Raw genomic sequence first — 24,316 nt, 5'->3', positions numbered from 1 at the left:
TTCTCTCCGCCCTCCCTTTTAGGTAAGTTAAAGAGCTGCACCTGAGCCAGCCACTGATTGATTGATTGATTGATTGATTGATTGATTGATTGATTGATGCAGCACAACAGTCAAATAGTGGAGTGGAGTAGGGGAACAGCAAACAGCCAATAAAGCAGCCCGCCCGCTCGCCTGCCCGCCACAATGGACCTACCTGTGTACACTAGATGGATGTGATGGAATGTACTGTCGTCCCTACATTTCAAGAAGAAGTAAGAATTGCAGTTGCAACAAAGCCTTGCTTGCCTACAAAGAGAGCAGCAATTTGGATTTGTTACTATGTTACCTAGAAGAATAACAAACTGTGCAAGGATGGAGGTTGTAGGAGCAAGGAGAAGTTGTCTGTAAAGTTGGTGGATGCCTATTTTCCATTTTGCAGTCCCTTGTCTCCCTCTTGTGGCCTCCTGGAGGCAACTAGCTGTGCAAAAAAAAGACAGCCTGGCGGCCGGCTGTTGCAGTGTTGCCCTCTCAGGCAACACTGAGTGACTGACTGAGCCTCACCGTCTTATATAAAGTTCAGACGGAACTTTGCACGTGTCATAGTGGAGCCCTCAGGATTCCAGAGCCAGCTTTCTGACATCATAATGGGGCCTCAGAGATAAAAGCCTGGGCCCAGGCAGTGTTGGTCAGTGCTGCTCAGCAGGCAGCACTGGACTGGACTGGATTACAGCTGATACAAGGTGTGAAGGAACAAGGGGTGGCTGTGGGCATGCACTTGCTGCCGCTGCCAGTGTTTATCTGCATGGCAGCAGGGCATTTGGGCGTTGCCAGGAAGGCGTTTTTATGTAGATTCCTCCTCTTTCAGCACTGCTTTGTGGTGCAAGCAAAAGAAGCAAATCCTGTCTGGCTTCCTCTCCGGCCTTTATTCACCTCCCGTGTAGCTGTGAGTGTGTGAGCCTGCAGGGCCCCATGGAATTGCCTAGAAGTAGGCTGAATCGCTGCAAGGGCTGAACAGCAGTATCGGGCAGGCTCGGGCAACGCGCGGCCCGTTCGGGTTATCGCTTCTCGGCCTTTTGGCTAAGATCAAGTGTAGTATCTGTTCTTATCAGTTTAATATCTGATACGTCCCCTATCTGGGGACCATATATTAAATGGATTTTTAGAACAGGGAGATGGAAATAGAGCTTGCTCTGTCCACTCCACGCATTGACCTGGTATTGCAGTATTTCCAGGACCGGTGCACCCTTTCCTTATGTGTTGACTAAAAGCAGATTCCAAAAGTGTTTTTTGTCTTTGCTATTGTTTCTGTCTTTCTGAAGGGATCTCCCCTTTTAATCCCATTATTTCAACACCTGTTGGACAATGCATGAGTGATAATGAGCTCATTGATTAAATGCAATTAATGAATAGATTGCCACCTCTTGTTGTGTGTCGTCTGTGTTTCTGTGTTTCCGGCATTTCACATTGGAACACCTCATTCACCTTCCTTGTCTTCTCTCCGCCCTCCCTTTTAGGTAAGTTAAAGAGCTGCACCTGAGCCAGCCACTGATTGATTGATTGATTGATTGATTGATTGATTGATTGATTGATTGATTGATGCAGCACAACAGTCAAATAGTGGAGTGGAGTAGGGGAACAGCAAACAGCCAATAAAGCAGCCCGCCCGCTCGCCTGCCCGCCACAATGGACCTACCTGTGTACACTAGATGGATGTGATGGAATGTACTGTCGTCCCTACATTTCAAGAAGAAGTAAGAATTGCAGTTGCAACAAAGCCTTGCTTGCCTACAAAGAGAGCAGCAATTTGGATTTGTTACTATGTTACCTAGAAGAATAACAAACTGTGCAAGGATGGAGGTTGTAGGAGCAAGGAGAAGTTGTCTGTAAAGTTGGTGGATGCCTATTTTCCATTTTGCAGTCCCTTGTCTCCCTCTTGTGGCCTCCTGGAGGCAACTAGCTGTGCAAAAAAAAGACAGCCTGGCGGCCGGCTGTTGCAGTGTTGCCCTCTCAGGCAACACTGAGTGACTGACTGAGCCTCACCGTCTTATATAAAGTTCAGACGGAACTTTGCACGTGTCATAGTGGAGCCCTCAGGATTCCAGAGCCAGCTTTCTGACATCATAATGGGGCCTCAGAGATAAAAGCCTGGGCCCAGGCAGTGTTGGTCAGTGCTGCTCAGCAGGCAGCACTGGACTGGACTGGATTACAGCTGATACAAGGTGTGAAGGAACAAGGGGTGGCTGTGGGCATGCACTTGCTGCCGCTGCCAGTGTTTATCTGCATGGCAGCAGGGCATTTGGGCGTTGCCAGGAAGGCGTTTTTATGTAGATTCCTCCTCTTTCAGCACTGCATTGTGGTGCAAGCAAAAGAAGCAAATCCTGTCTGGCTTCCTCTCCGGCCTTTATTCACCTCCCGTGTAGCTGTGAGTGTGTGAGCCTGCAGGGCCCCATGGAATTGCCTAGAAGTAGGCTGAATCGCTGCAAGGGCTGAACAGCAGTATCGGGCAGGCTCGGGCAACGCGCGGCCCGTTCGGGTTATCGCTTCTCGGCCTTTTGGCTAAGATCAAGTGTAGTATCTGTTCTTATCAGTTTAATATCTGATACGTCCCCTATCTGGGGACCATATATTAAATGGATTTTTAGAACAGGGAGATGGAAATAGAGCTTGCTCTGTCCACTCCACGCATTGACCTGGTATTGCAGTATTTCCAGGACCGGTGCACCCTTTCCTTATGTGTTGACTAAAAGCAGATTCCAAAAGTGTTTTTTGTCTTTGCTATTGTTTCTGTCTTTCTGAAGGGATCTCCCCTTTTAATCCCATTATTTCAACACCTGTTGGACAATGCATGAGTGATAATGAGCTCATTGATTAAATGCAATTAATGAATAGATTGCCACCTCTTGTTGTGTGTCGTCTGTGTTTCTGTGTTTCCGGCATTTCACATTGGAACACCTCATTCACCTTCCTTGTCTTCTCTCCGCCCTCCCTTTTAGGTAAGTTAAAGAGCTGCACCTGAGCCAGCCACTGATTGATTGATTGATTGATTGATTGATTGATTGATTGATTGATTGATTGATGCAGCACAACAGTCAAATAGTGGAGTGGAGTAGGGGAACAGCAAACAGCCAATAAAGCAGCCCGCCCGCTCGCCTGCCCGCCACAATGGACCTACCTGTGTACACTAGATGGATGTGATGGAATGTACTGTCGTCCCTACATTTCAAGAAGAAGTAAGAATTGCAGTTGCAACAAAGCCTTGCTTGCCTACAAAGAGAGCAGCAATTTGGATTTGTTACTATGTTACCTAGAAGAATAACAAACTGTGCAAGGATGGAGGTTGTAGGAGCAAGGAGAAGTTGTCTGTAAAGTTGGTGGATGCCTATTTTCCATTTTGCAGTCCCTTGTCTCCCTCTTGTGGCCTCCTGGAGGCAACTAGCTGTGCAAAAAAAAGACAGCCTGGCGGCCGGCTGTTGCAGTGTTGCCCTCTCAGGCAACACTGAGTGACTGACTGAGCCTCACCGTCTTATATAAAGTTCAGACGGAACTTTGCACGTGTCATAGTGGAGCCCTCAGGATTCCAGAGCCAGCTTTCTGACATCATAATGGGGCCTCAGAGATAAAAGCCTGGGCCCAGGTAGTGTTGGTCAGTGCTGCTCAGCAGGCAGCACTGGACTGGACTGGATTACAGCTGATACAAGGTGTGAAGGAACAAGGGGTGGCTGTGGGCATGCACTTGCTGCCGCTGCCAGTGTTTATCTGCATGGCAGCAGGGCATTTGGGCGTTGCCAGGAAGGCGTTTTTATGTAGATTCCTCCTCTTTCAGCACTGCATTGTGGTGCAAGCAAAAGAAGCAAATCCTGTCTGGCTTCCTCTCCGGCCTTTATTCACCTCCCGTGTAGCTGTGAGTGTGTGAGCCTGCAGGGCCCCATGGAATTGCCTAGAAGTAGGCTGAATCGCTGCAAGGGCTGAACAGCAGTATCGGGCAGGCTCGGGCAACGCGCGGCCCGTTCGGGTTATCGCTTCTCGGCCTTTTGGCTAAGATCAAGTGTAGTATCTGTTCTTATCAGTTTAATATCTGATACGTCCCCTATCTGGGGACCATATATTAAATGGATTTTTAGAACAGGGAGATGGAAATAGACCTTGCTCTGTCCACTCCACGCATTGACCTGGTATTGCAGTATTTCCAGGACCGGTGCACCCTTTCCTTATGTGTTGACTAAAAGCAGATTCCAAAAGTGTTTTTTGTCTTTGCTATTGTTTCTGTCTTTCTGAAGGGATCTCCCCTTTTAATCCCATTATTTCAACACCTGTTGGACAATGCATGAGTGATAATGAGCTCATTGATTAAATGCAATTAATGAATAGATTGCCACCTTTTGTTGTGTGTCGTCTGTGTTTCTGTGTTTCCGGCATTTCACATTGGAACACCTCATTCACCTTCCTTGTCTTCTCTCCGCCCTCCCTTTTAGGTAAGTTAAAGAGCTGCACCTGAGCCAGCCACTGATTGATTGATTGATTGATTGATTGATTGATCGATTGATTGATTGATTGATTGATTGATTGATGCAGCACAACAGTCAAATAGTGGAGTGGAGTAGGGGAACAGCAAACAGCCAATAAAGCAGCCCGCCCGCTCGCCTGCCCGCCACAATGGACCTACCTGTGTACACTAGATGGATGTGATGGAATGTACTGTCGTCCCTACATTTCAAGAAGAAGTAAGAATTGCAGTTGCAACAAAGCCTTGCTTGCCTACAAAGAGAGCAGCAATTTGGATTTGTTACTATGTTACCTAGAAGAATAACAAACTGTGCAAGGATGGAGGTTGTAGGAGCAAGGAGAAGTTGTCTGTAAAGTTGGTGGATGCCTATTTTCCATTTTGCAGTCCCTTGTCTCCCTCTTGTGGCCTCCTGGAGGCAACTAGCTGTGCAAAAAAAAGACAGCCTGGCGGCCGGCTGTTGCAGTGTTGCCCTCTCAGGCAACACTGAGTGACTGACTGAGCCTCACCGTCTTATATAAAGTTCAGACGGAACTTTGCACGTGTCATAGTGGAGCCCTCAGGATTCCAGAGCCAGCTTTCTGACATCATAATGGGGCCTCAGAGATAAAAGCCTGGGCCCAGGCAGTGTTGGTCAGTGCTGCTCAGCAGGCAGCACTGGACTGGACTGGATTACAGCTGATACAAGGTGTGAAGGAACAAGGGGTGGCTGTGGGCATGCACTTGCTGCCGCTGCCAGTGATTATCTGCATGGCAGCAGGGCATTTGGGCGTTGCCAGGAAGGCGTTTTTATGTAGATTCCTCCTCTTTCAGCACTGCATTGTGGTGCAAGCAAAAGAAGCAAATCCTGTCTGGCTTCCTCTCCGGCCTTTATTCACCTCCCGTGTAGCTGTGAGTGTGTGAGCCTGCAGGGCCCCATGGAATTGCCTAGAAGTAGGCTGAATCGCTGCAAGGGCTGAACAGCAGTATCGGGCAGGCTCGGGCAACGCGCGGCCCGTTCGGGTTATCGCTTCTCGGCCTTTTGGCTAAGATCAAGTGTAGTATCTGTTCTTATCAGTTTAATATCTGATACGTCCCCTATCTGGGGACCATATATTAAATGGATTTTTAGAACAGGGAGATGGAAATAGAGCTTGCTCTGTCCACTCCACGCATTGACCTGGTATTGCAGTATTTCCAGGACCGGTGCACCCTTTCCTTATGTGTTGACTAAAAGCAGATTCCAAAAGTGTTTTTTGTCTTTGCTATTGTTTCTGTCTTTCTGAAGGGATCTCCCCTTTTAATCCCATTATTTCAACACCTGTTGGACAATGCATGAGTGATAATGAGCTCATTGATTAAATGCAATTAATGAATAGATTGCCACCTCTTGTTGTGTGTCGTCTGTGTTTCTGTGTTTCCGGCATTTCACATTGGAACACCTCATTCACCTTCCTTGTCTTCTCTCCGCCCTCCCTTTTAGGTAAGTTAAAGAGCTGCACCTGAGCCAGCCACTGATTGATTGATTGATTGATTGATTGATTGATTGATTGATTGATTGATTGATGCAGCACAACAGTCAAATAGTGGAGTGGAGTAGGGGAACAGCAAACAGCCAATAAAGCAGCCCGCCCGCTCGCCTGCCCGCCACAATGGACCTACCTGTGTACACTAGATGGATGTGATGGAATGTACTGTCGTCCCTACATTTCAAGAAGAAGTAAGAATTGCAGTTGCAACAAAGCCTTGCTTGCCTACAAAGAGAGCAGCAATTTGGATTTGTTACTATGTTACCTAGAAGAATAACAAACTGTGCAAGGATGGAGGTTGTAGGAGCAAGGAGAAGTTGTCTGTAAAGTTGGTGGATGCCTATTTTCCATTTTGCAGTCCCTTGTCTCCCTCTTGTGGCCTCCTGGAGGCAACTAGCTGTGCAAAAAAAAGACAGCCTGGCGGCCGGCTGTTGCAGTGTTGCCCTCTCAGGCAACACTGAGTGACTGACTGAGCCTCACCGTCTTATATAAAGTTCAGACGGAACTTTGCACGTGTCATAGTGGAGCCCTCAGGATTCCAGAGCCAGCTTTCTGACATCATAATGGGGCCTCAGAGATAAAAGCCTGGGCCCAGGCAGTGTTGGTCAGTGCTGCTCAGCAGGCAGCACTGGACTGGACTGGATTACAGCTGATACAAGGTGTGAAGGAACAAGGGGTGGCTGTGGGCATGCACTTGCTGCCGCTGCCAGTGTTTATCTGCATGGCAGCAGGGCATTTGGGCGTTGCCAGGAAGGCGTTTTTATGTAGATTCCTCCTCTTTCAGCACTGCATTGTGGTGCAAGCAAAAGAAGCAAATCCTGTCTGGCTTCCTCTCCGGCCTTTATTCACCTCCCGTGTAGCTGTGAGTGTGTGAGCCTGCAGGGCCCCATGGAATTGCCTAGAAGTAGGCTGAATCGCTGCAAGGGCTGAACAGCAGTATCGGGCAGGCTCGGGCAACGCGCGGCCCGTTCGGGTTATCGCTTCTCGGCCTTTTGGCTAAGATCAAGTGTAGTATCTGTTCTTATCAGTTTAATATCTGATACGTCCCCTATCTGGGGACCATATATTAAATGGATTTTTAGAACAGGGAGATGGAAATAGAGCTTGCTCTGTCCACTCCACGCATTGACCTGGTATTGCAGTATTTCCAGGACCGGTGCACCCTTTCCTTATGTGTTGACTAAAAGCAGATTCCAAAAGTGTTTTTTGTCTTTGCTATTGTTTCTGTCTTTCTGAAGGGATCTCCCCTTTTAATCCCATTATTTCAACACCTGTTGGACAATGCATGAGTGATAATGAGCTCATTGATTAAATGCAATTAATGAATAGATTGCCACCTCTTGTTGTGTGTCGTCTGTGTTTCTGTGTTTCCGGCATTTCACATTGGAACACCTCATTCACCTTCCTTGTCTTCTCTCCGCCCTCCCTTTTAGGTAAGTTAAAGAGCTGCACCTGAGCCAGCCACTGATTGATTGATTGATTGATTGATTGATTGATTGATTGATTGATTGATTGATTGATGCAGCACAACAGTCAAATAGTGGAGTGGAGTAGGGGAACAGCAAACAGCCAATAAAGCAGCCCGCCCGCTCGCCTGCCCGCCACAATGGACCTACCTGTGTACACTAGATGGATGTGATGGAATGTACTGTCGTCCCTACATTTCAAGAAGAAGTAAGAATTGCAGTTGCAACAAAGCCTTGCTTGCCTACAAAGAGAGCAGCAATTTGGATTTGTTACTATGTTACCTAGAAGAATAACAAACTGTGCAAGGATGGAGGTTGTAGGAGCAAGGAGAAGTTGTCTGTAAAGTTGGTGGATGCCTATTTTCCATTTTGCAGTCCCTTGTCTCCCTCTTGTGGCCTCCTGGAGGCAACTAGCTGTGCAAAAAAAAGACAGCCTGGCGGCCGGCTGTTGCAGTGTTGCCCTCTCAGGCAACACTGAGTGACTGACTGAGCCTCACCGTCTTATATAAAGTTCAGACGGAACTTTGCACGTGTCATAGTGGAGCCCTCAGGATTCCAGAGCCAGCTTTCTGACATCATAATGGGGCCTCAGAGATAAAAGCCTGGGCCCAGGCAGTGTTGGTCAGTGCTGCTCAGCAGGCAGCACTGGACTGGACTGGATTACAGCTGATACAAGGTGTGAAGGAACAAGGGGTGGCTGTGGGCATGCACTTGCTGCCGCTGCCAGTGTTTATCTGCATGGCAGCAGGGCATTTGGGCGTTGCCAGGAAGGCGTTTTTATGTAGATTCCTCCTCTTTCAGCACTGCATTGTGGTGCAAGCAAAAGAAGCAAATCCTGTCTGGCTTCCTCTCCGGCCTTTATTCACCTCCCGTGTAGCTGTGAGTGTGTGAGCCTGCAGGGCCCCATGGAATTGCCTAGAAGTAGGCTGAATCGCTGCAAGGGCTGAACAGCAGTATCGGGCAGGCTCGGGCAACGCGCGGCCCGTTCGGGTTATCGCTTCTCGGCCTTTTGGCTAAGATCAAGTGTAGTATCTGTTCTTATCAGTTTAATATCTGATACGTCCCCTATCTGGGGACCATATATTAAATGTATTTTTAGAACAGGGAGATGGAAATAGAGCTTGCTCTGTCCACTCCACGCATTGACCTGGTATTGCAGTATTTCCAGGACCGGTGCACCCTTTCCTTATGTGTTGACTAAAAGCAGATTCCAAAAGTGTTTTTTGTCTTTGCTATTGTTTCTGTCTTTCTGAAGGGATCTCCCCTTTTAATCCCATTATTTCAACACCTGTTGGACAATGCATGAGTGATAATGAGCTCATTGATTAAATGCAATTAATGAATAGATTGCCACCTCTTGTTGTGTGTCGTCTGTGTTTCTGTGTTTCCGGCATTTCACATTGGAACACCTCATTCACCTTCCTTGTCTTCTCTCCGCCCTCCCTTTTAGGTAAGTTAAAGAGCTGCACCTGAGCCAGCCACTGATTGATTGATTGATTGATTGATTGATTGATTGATTGATTGATTGATTGATTGATGCAGCACAACAGTCAAATAGTGGAGTGGAGTAGGGGAACAGCAAACAGCCAATAAAGCAGCCCGCCCGCTCGCCTGCCCGCCACAATGGACCTACCTGTGTACACTAGATGGATGTGATGGAATGTACTGTCGTCCCTACATTTCAAGAAGAAGTAAGAATTGCAGTTGCAACAAAGCCTTGCTTGCCTACAAAGAGAGCAGCAATTTGGATTTGTTACTATGTTACCTAGAAGAATAACAAACTGTGCAAGGATGGAGGTTGTAGGAGCAAGGAGAAGTTGTCTGTAAAGTTGGTGGATGCCTATTTTCCATTTTGCAGTCCCTTGTCTCCCTCTTGTGGCCTCCTGGAGGCAACTAGCTGTGCAAAAAAAAGACAGCCTGGCGGCCGGCTGTTGCAGTGTTGCCCTCTCAGGCAACACTGAGTGACTGACTGAGCCTCACCGTCTTATATAAAGTTCAGACGGAACTTTGCACGTGTCATAGTGGAGCCCTCAGGATTCCAGAGCCAGCTTTCTGACATCATAATGGGGCCTCAGAGATAAAAGCCTGGGCCCAGGCAGTGTTGGTCAGTGCTGCTCAGCAGGCAGCACTGGACTGGACTGGATTACAGCTGATACAAGGTGTGAAGGAACAAGGGGTGGCTGTGGGCATGCACTTGCTGCCGCTGCCAGTGTTTATCTGCATGGCAGCAGGGCATTTGGGCGTTGCCAGGAAGGCGTTTTTATGTAGATTCCTCCTCTTTCAGCACTGCATTGTGGTGCAAGCAAAAGAAGCAAATCCTGTCTGGCTTCCTCTCCGGCCTTTATTCACCTCCCGTGTAGCTGTGAGTGTGTGAGCCTGCAGGGCCCCATGGAATTGCCTAGAAGTAGGCTGAATCGCTGCAAGGGCTGAACAGCAGTATCGGGCAGGCTCGGGCAACGCGCGGCCCGTTCGGGTTATCGCTTCTCGGCCTTTTGGCTAAGATCAAGTGTAGTATCTGTTCTTATCAGTTTAATATCTGATACGTCCCCTATCTGGGGACCATATATTAAATGGATTTTTAGAACAGGGAGATGGAAATAGAGCTTGCTCTGTCCACTCCACGCATTGACCTGGTATTGCAGTATTTCCAGGACCGGTGCACCCTTTCCTTATGTGTTGACTAAAAGCAGATTCCAAAAGTGTTTTTTGTCTTTGCTATTGTTTCTGTCTTTCTGAAGGGATCTCCCCTTTTAATCCCATTATTTCAACACCTGTTGGACAATGCATGAGTGATAATGAGCTCATTGATTAAATGCAATTAATGAATAGATTGCCACCTCTTGTTGTGTGTCGTCTGTGTTTCTGTGTTTCCGGCATTTCACATTGGAACACCTCATTCACCTTCCTTGTCTTCTCTCCGCCCTCCCTTTTAGGTAAGTTAAAGAGCTGCACCTGAGCCAGCCACTGATTGATTGATTGATTGATTGATTGATTGATTGATTGATTGATTGATTGATTGATTGATGCAGCACAACAGTCAAATAGTGGAGTGGAGTAGGGGAACAGCAAACAGCCAATAAAGCAGCCCGCCCGCTCGCCTGCCCGCCACAATGGACCTACCTGTGTACACTAGATGGATGTGATGGAATGTACTGTCGTCCCTACATTTCAAGAAGAAGTAAGAATTGCAGTTGCAACAAAGCCTTGCTTGCCTACAAAGAGAGCAGCAATTTGGATTTGTTACTATGTTACCTAGAAGAATAACAAACTGTGCAAGGATGGAGGTTGTAGGAGCAAGGAGAAGTTGTCTGTAAAGTTGGTGGATGCCTATTTTCCATTTTGCAGTCCCTTGTCTCCCTCTTGTGGCCTCCTGGAGGCAACTAGCTGTGCAAAAAAAAGACAGCCTGGCGGCCGGCTGTTGCAGTGTTGCCCTCTCAGGCAACACTGAGTGACTGACTGAGCCTCACCGTCTTATATAAAGTTCAGACGGAACTTTGCACGTGTCATAGTGGAGCCCTCAGGATTCCAGAGCCAGCTTTCTGACATCATAATGGGGCCTCAGAGATAAAAGCCTGGGCCCAGGCAGTGTTGGTCAGTGCTGCTCAGCAGGCAGCACTGGACTGGACTGGATTACAGCTGATACAAGGTGTGAAGGAACAAGGGGTGGCTGTGGGCATGCACTTGCTGCCGCTGCCAGTGTTTATCTGCATGGCAGCAGGGCATTTGGGCGTTGCCAGGAAGGCGTTTTTATGTAGATTCCTCCTCTTTCAGCACTGCATTGTGGTGCAAGCAAAAGAAGCAAATCCTGTCTGGCTTCCTCTCCGGCCTTTATTCACCTCCCGTGTAGCTGTGAGTGTGTGAGCCTGCAGGTCCCCATGGAATTGCCTAGAAGTAGGCTGAATCGCTGCAAGGGCTGAACAGCAGTATCGGGCAGGCTCGGGCAACGCGCGGCCCGTTCGGATTATCGCTTCTCGGCCTTTTGGCTAAGATCAAGTGTAGTATCTGTTCTTATCAGTTTAATATTTGATACGTCCCCTATCTGGGGACCATATATTAAATGGATTTTTAGAACAGGGAGATGGAAATAGAGCTTGCTCTGTCCACTCCACGCATTGACCTGGTATTGCAGTATTTCCAGGACCGGTGCACCCTTTCCTTATGTGTTGACTAAAAGCAGATTCCAAAAGTGTTTTTTGTCTTTGCTATTGTTTCTGTCTTTCTGAAGGGATCTCCCCTTTTAATCCCATTATTTCAACACCTGTTGGACAATGCATGAGTGATAATGAGCTCATTGATTAAATGCAATTAATGAATAGATTGCCACCTCTTGTTGTGTGTCGTCTGTGTTTCTGTGTTTCCGGCATTTCACATTGGAACACCTCATTCACCTTCCTTGTCTTCTCTCCACCCTCCCTTTTAGGTAAGTTAAAGAGCTGCACCTGAGCCAGCCACTGATTGATTGATTGATTGATTGATTGATTGATTGATTGATTGATTGATGCAGCACAACAGTCAAATAGTGGAGTGGAGTAGGGGAACAGCAAACAGCCAATAAAGCAGCCCGCCCGCTCGCCTGCCCGCCACAATGGACCTACCTGTGTACACTAGATGGATGTGATGGAATGTACTGTCGTCCCTACATTTCAAGAAGAAGTAAGAATTGCAGTTGCAACAAAGCCTTGCTTGCCTACAAAGAGAGCAGCAATTTGGATTTGTTACTATGTTACCTAGAAGAATAACAAACTGTGCAAGGATGGAGGTTGTAGGAGCAAGGAGAAGTTGTCTGTAAAGTTGGTGGATGCCTATTTTCCATTTTGCAGTCCCTTGTCTCCCTCTTGTGGCCTCCTGGAGGCAACTAGCTGTGCAAAAAAAAGACAGCCTGGCGGCCGGCTGTTGCAGTGTTGCCCTCTCAGGCAACACTGAGTGACTGACTGAGCCTCACCGTCTTATATAAAGTTCAGACGGAACTTTGCACGTGTCATAGTGGAGCCCTCAGGATTCGAGAGCCAGCTTTCTGACATCATAATGGGGCCTCAGAGATAAAAGCCTGGGCCCAGGCAGTGTTGGTCAGTGCTGCTCAGCAGGCAGCACTGGACTGGACTGGATTACAGCTGATACAAGGTGTGAAGGAACAAGGGGTGGCTGTGGGCATGCACTTGCTGCCGCTGCCAGTGTTTATCTGCATGGCAGCAGGGCATTTGGGCGTTGCCAGGAAGGCGTTTTTATGTAGATTCCTCCTCTTTCAGCACTGCATTGTAGTGCAAGCAAAAGAAGCAAATCCTGTCTGGCTTCCTCTCCGGCCTTTATTCACCTCCCGTGTAGCTGTGAGTGTGTGAGCCTGCAGGGCCCCATGGAATTGCCTAGAAGTAGGCTGAATCGCTGCAAGGGCTGAACAGCAGTATCGGGCAGGCTCGGGCAACGCGCGGCCCGTTCGGGTTATCGCTTCTCGGCCTTTTGGCTAAGATCAAGTGTAGTATCTGTTCTTATCAGTTTAATATCTGATACGTCCCCTATCTGGGGACCATATATTAAATGGATTTTTAGAACAGGGAGATGGAAATAGAGCTTGCTCTGTCCACTCCACGCATTGACCTGGTATTGCAGTATTTCCAGGACCGGTGCACCCTTTCCTTATGTGTTGACTAAAAGCAGATTCCAAAAGTGTTTTTTGTCTTTGCTATTGTTTCTGTCTTTCTGAAGGGATCTCCCCTTTTAATCCCATTATTTCAACACCTGTTGGACAATGCATGAGTGATAATGAGCTCATTGATTAAATGCAATTAATGAATAGATTGCCACCTCTTGTTGTGTGTCGTCTGTGTTTCTGTGTTTCCGGCATTTCACATTGGAACACCTCATTCACCTTCCTTGTCTTCTCTCCGCCCTCCCTTTTAGGTAAGTTAAAGAGCTGCACCTGAGCCAGCCACTGATTGATTGATTGATTGATTGATTGATTGATTGATTGATTGATGCAGCACAACAGTCAAATAGTGGAGTGGAGTAGGGGAACAGCAAACAGCCAATAAAGCAGACCGCCCGCTCGCCTGCCCGCCACAATGGACCTACCTGTGTACACTAGATGGATGTGATGGAATGTACTGTCGTCCCTACATTTCAAGAAGAAGTAAGAATTGCAGTTGCAACAAAGCCTTGCTTGCCTACAAAGAGAGCAGCAATTTGGATTTGTTACTATGTTACCTAGAAGAATAACAAACTGTGCAAGGATGGAGGTTGTAGGAGCAAGGAGAAGTTGTCTGTAAAGTTGGTGGATGCCTATTTTCCATTTTGCAGTCCCTTGTCTCCCTCTTGTGGCCTCCTGGAGGCAACTAGCTGTGCAAAAAAAAGACAGCCTGGCGGCCGGCTGTTGCAGTGTTGCCCTCTCAGGCAACACTGAGTGACTGACTGAGCCTCACCGTCTTATATAAAGTTCAGACGGAACTTTGCACGTGTCATAGTGGAGCCCTCAGGATTCCAGAGCCAGCTTTCTGACATCATAATGGGGCCTCAGAGATAAAAGCCTGGGCCCAGGCAGTGTTGGTCAGTGCTGCTCAGCAGGCAGCACTGGACTGGACTGGATTACAGCTGATACAAGGTGTGAAGGAACAAGGGGTGGCTGTGGGCATGCACTTGCTGCCGCTGCCAGTGTTTATCTGCATGGCAGCAGGGCATTTGGGCGTTGCCAGGAAGGCGTTTTTATGTAGATTCCTCCTCTTTCAGCACTGCATTGTGGTGCAAGCAAAAGAAGCAAATCCTGTCTGGCTTCCTCTCCGGCCTTTATTCACCTCCCGTGTAGCTGTGAGTGTGTGAGCCTGCAGGGCCCCATGGAATTGCCTAGAAGTAGGCTGAATCGCTGCAAGGGCTGAACAGCAGTATCGGGCAGGCTCGGGCAACGCGCGGCCCGTTCGGGTTATCGCTTCTCGGCCTTTTGGCTAAGATCAAGTGTAGTATCTGTTCTTATCAGTTTAATATCTGATACGTCCCCTATCTGGGGACCATATATTAAATGGATTTTTAGAACAGGGAGATGGAAATAGAGCTTGCTCTGTCCACTCCACGCATTGACCTGGTATTGCAGTATTTCCAGGACCGGTGCACCCTTTCCTTATGTGTTGACTAAAAGCAGATTCCAAAAGTGTTTTTTGTCTTTGCTATTGTTTCTGTCTTTCTGAAGGGATCTCCCCTTTTAATCCCATTATTTCAACACCTGTTGGACAATGCATGAGTGATAATGAGCTCATTGATTAAATGCAATTAATGAATAGATTGCCACCTCTTGTTGTGTGTCGTCTGTGTTTCTGTGTTTCCGGCATTTCACATTGGAACACCTCATTCACCTTCCTTGTCTTCTCTCCGCCCTCCCTTTTAGGTAAGTTAAAGAGCTGCACCTGAGCCAGCCACTGATTGATTGATTGATTGATTGATTGATTGATTGATTGATTGATTGATTGATTGATTGATTGATTGATTGATGCAGCACAACAGTCAAATAGTGGAGTGGAGTAGGGGAACAGCAAACAGCCAATAAAGCAGCCCGCCCGCTCGCCTGCCCGCCACAATGGACCTACCTGTGTACACTAGATGGATGTGATGGAATGTACTGTCGTCCCTACATTTCAAGAAGAAGTAAGAATTGCAGTTGCAACAAAGCCTTGCTTGCCTACAAAGAGAGCAGCAATTTGGATTTGTTACTATGTTACCTAGAAGAATAACAAACTGTGCAAGGATGGAGGTTGTAGGAGCAAGGAGAAGTTGTCTGTAAAGTTGGTGGATGCCTATTTTCCATTTTGCAGTCCCTTGTCTCCCTCTTGTGGCCTCCTGGAGGCAACTAGCTGTGCAAAAAAAAGACAGCCTGGCGGCCGGCTGTTGCAGTGTTGCCCTCTCAGGCAACACTGAGTGACTGACTGAGCCTCACCGTCTTATATAAAGTTCAGACGGAACTTTGCACGTGTCATAGTGGAGCCCTCAGGATTCCAGAGCCAGCTTTCTGACATCATAATGGGGCCTCAGAGATAAAAGCCTGGGCCCAGGCAGTGTTGGTCAGTGCTGCTCAGCAGGCAGCACTGGACTGGACTGGATTACAGCTGATACAAGGTGTGAAGGAACAAGGGGTGGCTGTGGGCATGCACTTGCTGCCGCTGCCAGTGTTTATCTGCATGGCAGCAGGGCATTTGGGCGTTGCCAGGAAGGCGTTTTTATGTAGATTCCTCCTCTTTCAGCACTGCATTGTGGTGCAAGCAAAAGAAGCAAATCCTGTCTGGCTTCCTCTCCGGCCTTTATTCACCTCCCGTGTAGCTGTGAGTGTGTGAGCCTGCAGGGCCCCATGGAATTGCCTAGAAGTAGGCTGAATCGCTGCAAGGGCTGAACAGCAGTATCGGGCAGGCTCGGGCAACGCGCGGCCCGTTCGGGTTATCGCTTCTCGGCCTTTTGGCTAAGATCAAGTGTAGTATCTGTTCTTATCAGTTTAATATCTGATACGTCCCCTATCTGGGGACCATATATTAAATGGATTTTTAGAACAGGGAGATGGAAATAGAGCTTGCTCTGTCCACTCCACGCATTGACCTGGTATTGCAGTATTTCCAGGACCGGTGCACCCTTTCCTTATGTGTTGACTAAAAGCAGATTCCAAAAGTGTTTTTTGTCTTTGCTATTGTTTCTGTCTTTCTGAAGGGATCTCCCCTTTTAATCCCATTATTTCAACACCTGTTGGACAATGCATGAGTGATAATGAGCTCATTGATTAAATGCAATTAATGAATAGATTGCCACCTCTTGTTGTGTGTCGTCTGTGTTTCTGTGTTTCCGGCATTTCACATTGGAACACCTCATTCACCTTCCTTGTCTTCTCTCCGCCCTCCCTTTTAGGTAAGTTAAAGAGCTGCACCTGAGCCAGCCACTGATTGATTGATTGATTGATTGATTGATTGATTGATTGATTGATTGATTGATTGATTGATTGATGCAGCACAACAGTCAAATAGTGGAGTGGAGTAGGGGAACAGCAAACAGCCAATAAAGCAGCCCGCCCGCTCGCCTGCCCGCCACAATGGACCTACCTGTGTACACTAGATGGATGTGATGGAATGTACTGTCGTCCCTACATTTCAAGAAGAAGTAAGAATTGCAGTTGCAACAAAGCCTTGCTTGCCTACAAAGAGAGCAGCAATTTGGATTTGTTACTATGTTACCTAGAAGAATAACAAACTGTGCAAGGATGGAGGTTGTAGGAGCAAGGAGAAGTTGTCTGTAAAGTTGGTGGATGCCTATTTTCCATTTTGCAGTCCCTTGTCTCCCTCTTGTGGCCTCCTGGAGGCAACTAGCTGTGCAAAAAAAAGACAGCCTGGCGGCCGGCTGTTGCAGTGTTGCCCTCTCAGGCAACACTGAGTGACTGACTGAGCCTCACCGTCTTATATAAAGTTCAGACGGAACTTTGCACGTGTCATAGTGGAGCCCTCAGGATTCCAGAGCCAGCTTTCTGACATCATAATGGGGCCTCAGAGATAAAAGCCTGGGCCCAGGCAGTGTTGGTCAGTGCTGCTCAGCAGGCAGCACTGGACTGGACTGGATTACAGCTGATACAAGGTGTGAAGGAACAAGGGGTGGCTGTGGGCATGCACTTGCTGCCGCTGCCAGTGTTTATCTGCATGGCAGCAGGGCATTTGGGCGTTGCCAGGAAGGCGTTTTTATGTAGATTCCTCCTCTTTCAGCACTGCATTGTGGTGCAAGCAAAAGAAGCAAATCCTGTCTGGCTTCCTCTCCGGCCTTTATTCACCTCCCGTGTAGCTGTGAGTGTGTGAGCCTGCAGGGCCCCATGGAATTGCCTAGAAGTAGGCTGAATCGCTGCAAGGGCTGAACAGCAGTATCGGGCAGGCTCGGGCAACGCGCGGCCCGTTCGGGTTATCGCTTCTCGGCCTTTTGGCTAAGATCAAGTGTAGTATCTGTTCTTATCAGTTTAATATCTGATACGTCCCCTATCTGGGGACCATATATTAAATGGATTTTTAGAACAGGGAGATGGAAATAGAGCTTGCTCTGTCCACTCCACGCATTGACCTGGTATTGCAGTATTTCCAGGACCGGTGCACCCTTTCCTTATGTGTTGACTAAAAGCAGATTCCAAAAGTGTTTTTTGTCTTTGCTATTGTTTCTGTCTTTCTGAAGGGATCTCCCCTTTTAATCCCATTATTTCAACACCTGTTGGACAATGCATGAGTGATAATGAGCTCATTGATTAAATGCAATTAATGAATAGATTGCCACCTCTTGTTGTGTGTCGTCTGTGTTTCTGTGTTTCCGGCATTTCACATTGGAACACCTCATTCACCTTCCTTGTCTTCTCTCCGCCCTCCCTTTTAGGTAAGTTAAAGAGCTGCACCTGAGCCAGCCACTGATTGATTGATTGATTGATTGATTGATTGATTGATTGATTGATTGATTGATTGATTGATGCAGCACAACAGTCAAATAGTGGAGTGGAGTAGGGGAACAGCAAACAGCCAATAAAGCAGCACGCCCGCTCGCCTGCCCGCCACAATGGACCTACCTGTGTACACTAGATGGATGTGATGGAATGTACTGTCGTCCCTACATTTCAAGAAGAAGTAAGAATTGCAGTTGCAACAAAGCCTTGCTTGCCTACAAAGAGAGCAGCAATTTGGATTTGTTACTATGTTACCTAGAAGAATAACAAACTGTGCAAGGATGGAGGTTGTAGGAGCAAGGAGAAGTTGTCTGTAAAGTTGGTGGATGCCTATTTTCCATTTTGCAGTCCCTTGTCTCCCTCTTGTGGCCTCCTGGAGGCAACTAGCTGTGCAAAAAAAAGACAGCCTGGCGGCCGGCTGTTGCAGTGTTGCCCTCTCAGGCAACACTGAGTGACTGACTGAGCCTCACCGTCTTATATAAAGTTCAGACGGAACTTTGCACGTGTCATAGTGGAGCCCTCAGGATTCCAGAGCCAGCTTTCTGACATCATAATGGGGCCTCAGAGATAAAAGCCTGGGCCCAGGCAGTGTTGGTCAGTGCTGCTCAGCAGGCAGCACTGGACTGGACTGGATTACAGCTGATACAAGGTGTGAAGGAACAAGGGGTGGCTGTGGGCATGCACTTGCTGCCGCTGCCAGTGTTTATCTGCATGGCAGCAGGGCATTTGGGCGTTGCCAGGAAGGCGTTTTTATGTAGATTCCTCCTCTTTCAGCACTGCATTGTGGTGCAAGCAAAAGAAGCAAATCCTGTCTGGCTTCCTCTCCGGCCTTTATTCACCTCCCGTGTAGCTGTGAGTGTGTGAGCCTGCAGGGCCCCATGGAATTGCCTAGAAGTAGGCTGAATCGCTGCAAGGGCTGAACAGCAGTATCGGGCAGGCTCGGGCAACGCGCGGCCCGTTCGGGTTATCGCTTCTCGGCCTTTTGGCTAAGATCAAGTGTAGTATCTGTTCTTATCAGTTTAATATCTGATACGTCCCCTATCTGGGGACCATATATTAAATGGATTTTTAGAACAGGGAGATGGAAATAGAGCTTGCTCTGTCCACTCCACGCATTGACCTGGTATTGCAGTATTTCCAGGACCGGTGCACCCTTTCCTTATGTGTTGACTAAAAGCAGATTCCAAAAGTGTTTTTTGTCTTTGCTATTGTTTCTGTCTTTCTGAAGGGATCTCCCCTTTTAATCCCATTATTTCAACACCTGTTGGACAATGCATGAGTGATAAAGAGCTCATTGATTAAATGCAATTAATGAATAGATTGCCACCTCTTGTTGTGTGTCGTCTGTGTTTCTGTGTTTCCGGCATTTCACATTGGAACACCTCATTCACCTTCCTTGTCTTCTCTCCGCCCTCCCTTTTAGGTAAGTTAAAGAGCTGCACCTGAGCCAGCCACTGATTGATTGATTGATTGATTGATTGATTGATTGATTGATTGATTGATTGATGCAGCACAACAGTCAAATAGTGGAGTGGAGTAGGGGAACAGCAAACAGCCAATAAAGCAGCCCGCCCGCTCGCCTGCCCGCCACAATGGACCTACCTGTGTACACTAGATGGATGTGATGGAATGTACTGTCGTCCCTACATTTCAAGAAGAAGTAAGAATTGCAGTTGCAACAAAGCCTTGCTTGCCTACAAAGAGAGCAGCAATTTGGATTTGTTACTATGTTACCTAGAAGAATAACAAACTGTGCAAGGATGGAGGTTGTAGGAGCAAGGAGAAGTTGTCTGTAAAGTTGGTGGATGCCTATTTTCCATTTTGCAGTCCCTTGTCTCCCTCTTGTGGCCTCCTGGAGGCAACTAGCTGTGCAAAAAAAAGACAGCCTGGCGGCCGGCTGTTGCAGTGTTGCCCTCTCAGGCAACACTGAGTGACTGACTGAGCCTCACCGTCTTATATAAAGTTCAGACGGAACTTTGCACGTGTCATAGTGGAGCCCTCAGGATTCCAGAGCCAGCTTTCTGACATCATAATGGGGCCTCAGAGATAAAAGCCTGGGCCCAGGCAGTGTTGGTCAGTGCTGCTCAGCAGGCAGCACTGGACTGGACTGGATTACAGCTGATACAAGGTGTGAAGGAACAAGGGGTGGCTGTGGGCATGCACTTGCTGCCGCTGCCAGTGTTTATCTGCATGGCAGCAGGGCATTTGGGCGTTGCCAGGAAGGCGTTTTTATGTAGATTCCTCCTCTTTCAGCACTGCATTGTGGTGCAAGCAAAAGAAGCAAATCCTGTCTGGCTTCCTCTCCGGCCTTTATTCACCTCCCGTGTAGCTGTGAGTGTGTGAGCCTGCAGGGCCCCATGGAATTGCCTAGAAGTAGGCTGAATCGCTCCAAGGGCTGAACAGCAGTATCGGGCAGGCTCGGGCAACGCGCGGCCCGTTCGGGTTATCGCTTCTCGGCCTTTTGGCTAAGATCAAGTGTAGTATCTGTTCTTATCAGTTTAATATCTGATACGTCCCCTATCTGGGGACCATATATTAAATGGATTTTTAGAACAGGGAGATGGAAATAGAGCTTGCTCTGTCCACTCCACGCATTGACCTGGTATTGCAGTATTTCCAGGACCGGTGCACCCTTTCCTTATGTGTTGACTAAAAGCAGATTCCAAAAGTGTTTTTTGTCTTTGCTATTGTTTCTGTCTTTCTGAAGGGATCTCCCCTTTTAATCCCATTATTTCAACACCTGTTGGACAATGCATGAGTGATAAAGAGCTCATTGATTAAATGCAATTAATGAATAGATTGCCACCTCTTGTTGTGTGTCGTCTGTGTTTCTGTGTTTCCGGCATTTCACATTGGAACACCTCATTCACCTTCCTTGTCTTCTCTCCGCCCTCCCTTTTAGGTAAGTTAAAGAGCTGCACCTGAGCCAGCCACTGATTGATTGATTGATTGATTGATTGATTGATTGATTGATGCAGCACAACAGTCAAATAGTGGAGTGGAGTAGGGGAACAGCAAACAGCCAATAAAGCAGCCCGCCCGCTCGCCTGCCCGCCACAATGGACCTACCTGTGTACACTAGATGGATGTGATGGAATGTACTGTCGTCCCTACATTTCAAGAAGAAGTAAGAATTGCAGTTGCAACAAAGCCTTGCTTGCCTACAAAGAGAGCAGCAATTTGGATTTGTTACTATGTTACCTAGAAGAATAACAAACTGTGCAAGGATGGAGGTTGTAGGAGCAAGGAGAAGTTGTCTGTAAAGTTGGTGGATGCCTATTTTCCATTTTGCAGTCCCTTGTCTCCCTCTTGTGGCCTCCTGGAGGCAACTAGCTGTGCAAAAAAAAGACAGCCTGGCGGCCGGCTGTTGCAGTGTTGCCCTCTCAGGCAACACTGAGTGACTGACTGAGCCTCACCGTCTTATATAAAGTTCAGACGGAACTTTGCACGTGTCATAGTGGAGCCCTCAGGATTCCAGAGCCAGCTTTCTGACATCATAATGGGGCCTCAGAGATAAAAGCCTGGGCCCAGGCAGTGTTGGTCAGTGCTGCTCAGCAGGCAGCACTGGACTGGACTGGATTACAGCTGATACAAGGTGTGAAGGAACAAGGGGTGGCTGTGGGCATGCACTTGCTGCCGCTGCCAGTGTTTATCTGCATGGCAGCAGGGCATTTGGGCGTTGCCAGGAAGGCGTTTTTATGTAGATTCCTCATCTTTCAGCACTGCATTGTGGTGCAAGCAAAAGAAGCAAATCCTGTCTGGCTTCCTCTCCGGCCTTTATTCACCTCCCGTGTAGCTGTGAGTGTGTGAGCCTGCAGGGCCCCATGGAATTGCCTAGAAGTAGGCTGAATCGCTCCAAGGGCTGAACAGCAGTATCGGGCAGGCTCGGGCAACGCGCGGCCCGTTCGGGTTATCGCTTCTCGGCCTTTTGGCTAAGATCAAGTGTAGTATCTGTTCTTATCAGTTTAATATCTGATACGTCCCCTATCTGGGGACCATATATTAAATGGATTTTTAGAACAGGGAGATGGAAATAGAGCTTGCTCTGTCCACTCCACGCATTGACCTGGTATTGCAGTATTTCCAGGACCGGTGCACCCTTTCCTTATGTGTTGACTAAAAGCAGATTCCAAAAGTGTTTTTTGTCTTTGCTATTGTTTCTGTCTTTCTGAAGGGATCTCCCCTTTTAATCCCATTATTTCAACACCTGTTGGACAATGCATGAGTGATAATGAGCTCATTGATTAAATGCAATTAATGAATAGATTGCCACCTCTTGTTGTGTGTCGTCTGTGTTTCTGTGTTTCCGGCATTTCACATTGGAACACCTCATTCACCTTCCTTGTCTTCTCTCCGCCCTCCCTTTTAGGTAAGTTAAAGAGCTGCACCTGAGCCAGCCACTGATTGATTGATTGATTGATTGATTGATTGATTGATTGATTGATGCAGCACAACAGTCAAATAGTGGAGTGGAGTAGGGGAACAGCAAACAGCCAATAAAGCAGCCCGCCCGCTCGCCTGCCCGCCACAATGGACCTACCTGTGTACACTAGATGGATGTGATGGAATGTACTGTTGTCCCTACATTTCAAGAAGAAGTAAGAATTGCAGTTGCAACAAAGCCTTGCTTGCCTACAAAGAGAGCAGCAATTTGGATTTGTTACTATGTTACCTAGAATAATAACAAACTGTGCAAGGATGGAGGTTGTAGGAGCAAGGAGAAGTTGTCTGTAAAGTTGGTGGATGCCTATTTTCCATTTTGCAGTCCCTTGTCTCCCTCTTGTGGCCTCCTGGAGGCAACTAGCTGTGCAAAAAAAAGACAGCCTGGCGGCCGGCTGTTGCAGTGTTGCCCTCTCAGGCAACACTGAGTGACTGACTGAGCCTCACCGTCTTATATAAAGTTCAGACGGAACTTTGCACGTGTCATAGTGGAGCCCTCAGGATTCCAGAGCCAGCTTTCTGACATCATAATGGGGCCTCAGAGATAAAAGCCTGGGCCCAGGCAGTGTTGGTCAGTGCTGCTCAGCAGGCAGCACTGGACTGGACTGGATTACAGCTGATACAAGGTGTGAAGGAACAAGGGGTGGCTGTGGGCATGCACTTGCTGCCGCTGCCAGTGTTTATCTGCATGGCAGCAGGGCATTTGGGCGTTGCCAGGAAGGCGTTTTTATGTAGATTCCTCCTCTTTCAGCACTGCATTGTGGTGCAAGCAAAAGAAGCAAATCCTGTCTGGCTTCCTCTCCGGCCTTTATTCACCTCCCGTGTAGCTGTGAGTGTGTGAGCCTGCAGGGCCCCATGGAATTGCCTAGAAGTAGGCTGAATCGCTGCAAGGGCTGAACAGCAGTATCGGGCAGGCTCGGGCAACGCGCGGCCCGTTCGGGTTATCGCTTCTCGGCCTTTTGGCTAAGATCAAGTGTAGTATCTGTTCTTATCAGTTTAATATCTGATACGTCCCCTATCTGGGGACCATATATTAAATGGATTTTTAGAACAGGGAGATGGAAATAGAGCTTGCTCTGTCCACTCCACGCATTGACCTGGTATTGCAGTATTTCCAGGACCGGTGCACCCTTTCCTTATGTGTTGACTAAAAGCAGATTCCAAAAGTGTTTTTTGTCTTTGCTATTGTTTCTGTCTTTCTGAAGGGATCTCCCCTTTTAATCCCATTATTTCAACACCTGTTGGACAATGCATGAGTGATAATGAGCTCATTGATTAAATGCAATTAATGAATAGATTGCCACCTCTTGTTGTGTGTCGTCTGTGTTTCTGTGTTTCCGGCATTTCACATTGGAACACCTCATTCACCTTCCTTGTCTTCTCTCCGCCCTCCCTTTTAGGTAAGTTAAAGAGCTGCACCTGAGCCAGCCACTGATTGATTGATTGATTGATTGATTGATTGATTGATTGATTGATTGATTGATGCAGCACAACAGTCAAATAGTGGAGTGGAGTAGGGGAACAGCAAACAGCCAATAAAGCAGCCCGCCCGCTCGCCTGCCCGCCACAATGGACCTACCTGTGTACACTAGATGGATGTGATGGAATGTACTGTCGTCCCTACATTTCAAGAAGAAGTAAGAATTGCAGTTGCAACAAAGCCTTGCTTGCCTACAAAGAGAGCAGCAATTTGGATTTGTTACTATGTTACCTAGAAGAATAACAAACTGTGCAAGGATGGAGGTTGTAGGAGCAAGGAGAAGTTGTCTGTAAAGTTGGTGGATGCCTATTTTCCATTTTGCAGTCCCTTGTCTCCCTCTTGTGGCCTCCTGGAGGCAACTAGCTGTGCAAAAAAAAGACAGCCTGGCGGCCGGCTGTTGCAGTGTTGCCCTCTCAGGCAACACTGAGTGACTGACTGAGCCTCACCGTCTTATATAAAGTTCAGACGGAACTTTGCACGTGTCATAGTGGAGCCCTCAGGATTCCAGAGCCAGCTTTCTGA

At 47.7% G+C, this 24,316-nt stretch overlaps 16 non-coding genes across 16 annotated transcripts; all 16 read left to right on the top strand.

Moving 5' to 3' along the window:
• Positions 1 to 1,036: 1,036 nt before the first annotated feature.
• Positions 1,037 to 1,227, top strand: LOC142710489 (U2 spliceosomal RNA). Its single transcript, XR_012869522.1, has one exon. It is a non-coding gene; the product is annotated as a U2 spliceosomal RNA (small nuclear RNA).
• Positions 1,228 to 2,515: 1,288 nt separating this feature from the next.
• LOC142710488 (U2 spliceosomal RNA) lies at positions 2,516 to 2,706 on the top strand. Its single transcript, XR_012869521.1, has one exon. It is a non-coding gene; the product is annotated as a U2 spliceosomal RNA (small nuclear RNA).
• Positions 2,707 to 3,994: 1,288 nt separating this feature from the next.
• LOC142710457 (U2 spliceosomal RNA) lies at positions 3,995 to 4,185 on the top strand. The gene has a single exon (XR_012869495.1). It is a non-coding gene; the product is annotated as a U2 spliceosomal RNA (small nuclear RNA).
• Positions 4,186 to 5,485: 1,300 nt separating this feature from the next.
• On the top strand, positions 5,486 to 5,676 carry LOC142710487 (U2 spliceosomal RNA). Its single transcript, XR_012869520.1, has one exon. It is a non-coding gene; the product is annotated as a U2 spliceosomal RNA (small nuclear RNA).
• Positions 5,677 to 6,964: 1,288 nt separating this feature from the next.
• On the top strand, positions 6,965 to 7,155 carry LOC142710486 (U2 spliceosomal RNA). Its single transcript, XR_012869519.1, has one exon. It is a non-coding gene; the product is annotated as a U2 spliceosomal RNA (small nuclear RNA).
• A 1,292-nt stretch (positions 7,156 to 8,447) lies between these two features.
• Positions 8,448 to 8,638, top strand: LOC142710436 (U2 spliceosomal RNA). Its single transcript, XR_012869476.1, has one exon. It is a non-coding gene; the product is annotated as a U2 spliceosomal RNA (small nuclear RNA).
• Positions 8,639 to 9,930: 1,292 nt separating this feature from the next.
• LOC142710484 (U2 spliceosomal RNA) lies at positions 9,931 to 10,121 on the top strand. Its single transcript, XR_012869518.1, has one exon. It is a non-coding gene; the product is annotated as a U2 spliceosomal RNA (small nuclear RNA).
• A 1,296-nt stretch (positions 10,122 to 11,417) lies between these two features.
• LOC142710456 (U2 spliceosomal RNA) lies at positions 11,418 to 11,608 on the top strand. The gene has a single exon (XR_012869494.1). It is a non-coding gene; the product is annotated as a U2 spliceosomal RNA (small nuclear RNA).
• Positions 11,609 to 12,892: 1,284 nt separating this feature from the next.
• On the top strand, positions 12,893 to 13,083 carry LOC142710482 (U2 spliceosomal RNA). Its single transcript, XR_012869516.1, has one exon. It is a non-coding gene; the product is annotated as a U2 spliceosomal RNA (small nuclear RNA).
• A 1,280-nt stretch (positions 13,084 to 14,363) lies between these two features.
• Positions 14,364 to 14,554, top strand: LOC142710481 (U2 spliceosomal RNA). The gene has a single exon (XR_012869515.1). It is a non-coding gene; the product is annotated as a U2 spliceosomal RNA (small nuclear RNA).
• Positions 14,555 to 15,862: 1,308 nt separating this feature from the next.
• LOC142710480 (U2 spliceosomal RNA) lies at positions 15,863 to 16,053 on the top strand. The gene has a single exon (XR_012869514.1). It is a non-coding gene; the product is annotated as a U2 spliceosomal RNA (small nuclear RNA).
• A 1,300-nt stretch (positions 16,054 to 17,353) lies between these two features.
• LOC142710479 (U2 spliceosomal RNA) lies at positions 17,354 to 17,544 on the top strand. Its single transcript, XR_012869513.1, has one exon. It is a non-coding gene; the product is annotated as a U2 spliceosomal RNA (small nuclear RNA).
• A 1,296-nt stretch (positions 17,545 to 18,840) lies between these two features.
• On the top strand, positions 18,841 to 19,031 carry LOC142710478 (U2 spliceosomal RNA). Its single transcript, XR_012869512.1, has one exon. It is a non-coding gene; the product is annotated as a U2 spliceosomal RNA (small nuclear RNA).
• Positions 19,032 to 20,319: 1,288 nt separating this feature from the next.
• On the top strand, positions 20,320 to 20,510 carry LOC142710477 (U2 spliceosomal RNA). The gene has a single exon (XR_012869511.1). It is a non-coding gene; the product is annotated as a U2 spliceosomal RNA (small nuclear RNA).
• Positions 20,511 to 21,786: 1,276 nt separating this feature from the next.
• LOC142710476 (U2 spliceosomal RNA) lies at positions 21,787 to 21,977 on the top strand. The gene has a single exon (XR_012869510.1). It is a non-coding gene; the product is annotated as a U2 spliceosomal RNA (small nuclear RNA).
• A 1,280-nt stretch (positions 21,978 to 23,257) lies between these two features.
• Positions 23,258 to 23,448, top strand: LOC142710475 (U2 spliceosomal RNA). Its single transcript, XR_012869509.1, has one exon. It is a non-coding gene; the product is annotated as a U2 spliceosomal RNA (small nuclear RNA).
• The last annotated feature ends 868 nt before the right edge of the window (positions 23,449 to 24,316 follow it).

This window comes from Rhinoderma darwinii, unplaced genomic scaffold, assembly GCF_050947455.1.
Source record: "Rhinoderma darwinii isolate aRhiDar2 unplaced genomic scaffold, aRhiDar2.hap1 Scaffold_4253, whole genome shotgun sequence".
In the NCBI taxonomy this organism is placed as follows: domain Eukaryota; kingdom Metazoa; phylum Chordata; class Amphibia; order Anura; family Rhinodermatidae; genus Rhinoderma; species Rhinoderma darwinii.
This window is presented reverse-complemented; position numbering and strand designations above follow the sequence as displayed.